The sequence below is a fragment of the Moschus berezovskii genome, chromosome 8, assembly GCF_049115385.1.
Source record: "Moschus berezovskii isolate FMDL1 chromosome 8, NW_MosBer_1.0, whole genome shotgun sequence".
NCBI lineage: Eukaryota > Metazoa > Chordata > Mammalia > Artiodactyla > Moschidae > Moschus > Moschus berezovskii.
Window position 1 is genome coordinate 69,605,167 of NC_142467.1, and position 2,804 is coordinate 69,607,970.

Below are 2,804 nucleotides of genomic sequence, written 5' to 3' on the forward strand. Positions count from 1 at the left end.
TTCAAATCTTAAAAGATGATACTGTGAAACTGCTGCACTCAATATGCCAGCAAATTTTAAAAACTCAGCAGTGCCCACAGGACTGGAAAAAGTCAGTTTTCATCCAATCCCAAAGAAGAGCAATGTCAGAGAATGTTTAAACTACCATACAATTGGGCTCATCTCACATGCTGGCAAGGTAATGCTCAAAATCCTTCAAGCTAGGCTTCAACAGTACATGAACTATGAACTTCCAGATGTTCAACCTGGATTTAGAAAAGGCAGAGGAACCAGAGATCAAATTTCCAATATCCATTGGATCATAGAAAAAGCAAGAGTTCCAGAAAAACATCTACTTCATTGACTACGTTAAAGCCTTTGACTGTGTAGATCACAACAAACTGTGGAAAATACTTAAAGAGATGGGAATACCAGACTACTTTACCTGCTTCCTGAGAAATCTGTATGCAGGTCAAGAAGCAACAGTTAGAACTGGATATGAAACAATGCACTCATTCAAAATTGGGAAAGGAATATGTCAAGGCTGTATATTGTCACCATGCTTATTTAACTTATATGCAGACTACATCATGGAAAATGCCAGGCAGGATAAATCACAAGTTGAAATCAAGATTGCTGGGACCTGGTATGATTCTGTCCTGTGTGACCGCTCATTTGAACAGTAGTCATTTAATTCCATCCAGCTTCTCTCCCACTTAAGGGTGTGTCGCCAACCCATGGAAGATTCAATGGAGATGGACATGACCACCCTGAAGCCCCAGACTATCTTTTCAGTTGTGAACTAAAGGCTGACAGAGGTTATCACTTCAAGGTGGATAATGATGAAAATGAGCACCAGTTATCTTTAAGAATGGTCAGTTTAGGGGCTGGAGCAAAGGATGAATTATGCATTGTTGAAGCAGAGGCAATGAATTATGAAGGCAGTCCAATTAAAGTAACACTGGAAACTTTGAAAATGTCTATACAGCCAACAGTTTCCTGTGGGGGCTTTGAAATTATACCAACTGTGGTCTTACAGTTGAAGTGTGGTTCAGGGCCTGTGCATATCAGTGGACAGCACTTAGCAGTTGTGGAGGAAGATGCAGAGTCAGAAGATGAAGAGAAGGAGGATGTGAAACTCCTAAGTATATCTGGAAAGTGTTCTGTGGTAGCAAGATTCTCCAGAAAAAAGTAAACCTTGCTGCTGATGAAGATAAAGAAGATGATGATGATGACGATTTTGATGAGGAAGTTGAAGAAAAAGCTCCAGTAAAGATATCTGTATGAGATACTCCAGCCAAAAATGCACAAAAGTTGAACCAGAATGGAAAAGACTCAAAACTGTCAACAGCAAGATCAAAAGGTCAAGAATCCTTCAAAAAAAAAAACAAACAAACAAACAGGAAAAAGAACCTAAAACACTGAAAGGACCTAGCTCTGTAGAAGACATTAAAGAGAAAATGCAAGCAAATATAGAAAAAGGTGGTTCCCTTCCCAAAGTGGAAGCCAAGTTTATCAATTATGTGAAGAATTGTTTCCAGACGACTGACCAGGAGGCTCTTCAAGATCTCTGGCAGTAGAAGTCTCTTTAAGAAAATAGTTTAAACAGTTTGTTAAAAATTTTCCATCTTATTTCATTTCTGTAACAGTTGATATCTGGCTGTCCTTTTTATAATGCAGAATGAGAACTTTCCCTATCATGTCTGATAAATATTGTCCACATTCCATTGCCAAGAATGTGTTGTCCAAAATGCCTGTTTAGTTTTTAAAGATGGGGGAATAAAAGATGTTTGGTTTTAAGTATGTATGGAATGTTATGATGGGAATAGTAGTAGTGGTGGTCAAACTGATAGAAATGGTGGGGAGGCAAAAATATACATACGAAATAAATTTAGTGTTTTAATAAAAAAAAAGATTGCTGGGAGAATAACAACAACCTCAGAAATGCAGATGATACCACCCTAATGGCAGAAAGTGAAGAGGAACTAAAGAGCCTTTTGATGAAGGTGAAAAAGGAGAGTGAAACAGCTGGCTTAAAACTCAGCATTCAAAAAACTAACATCATGGCTTCCGGTCTCATCACCTCATGACAAATAGGGAAAAAACGCAAACAGTGACAGATTTTATTTTCTTGGGGTCCAAAATCACTGTGGATGGTGACTGCAGCCAAGAAATTAAAAGATGCTTGCTCCTTGGAAGAAAAGCTTTAACAAACCTAGATAGCATATGAAAAAGCAGAGACATCACTTTGCCGACAAAGGTCCATATAATCAAAGCTATGGTTTTTCCAGTAGTAATGTACGAATGTGAGAATTGTACCATAAAGAAGGCTGGGCACGAAAGAATTGATACTTTTGAACTCTGGTGCTGGAGAACATTCTTGAGAGTCCCTTGGACTGCAATGAAATCCAACCAGTCCATCCTAAAGGAGACCAGTCCTGGGTGTTCATTGGAAGGACTGATGCTAAAGCTGAAACTCCAATACTTTGGCCACCTGATGCGAAGAGTTGACTCACTGGAAAAGACTCTGATGCTGGGAGGGATTGGGGGCAGGAGGAGAAGGGGACGACAGAGAATGAGATGGCTGGAGGGCATCACCGACTCGATGGACATGAGTTTGAGTGAACTCCGGGAGTTGGTGATGGACAGGGAGGCCTGGCGTGCTGTGATTCATGGGGTCACAAACAGTCAGACACGATTGAGCAACTGAACTGAACTGAATAATAAGCTATGTTGATCATTTTTTCATGTACTTATTAGCCACCTGGATGTCTTCTTTGGAGAAATATCTATTAAGGCCTTCTGCCCATTTTTTGTTTGGGTTG

The 2,804-nt window shown here is 39.8% G+C and overlaps 1 pseudogene; it reads left to right on the forward strand.

The window, feature by feature from the left end:
- Positions 1 to 716: 716 nt before the first annotated feature.
- On the forward strand, positions 717 to 1,625 carry LOC129559077 (nucleophosmin pseudogene; annotated as a pseudogene).
- Positions 1,626 to 2,804: the final 1,179 nt, after the last annotated feature.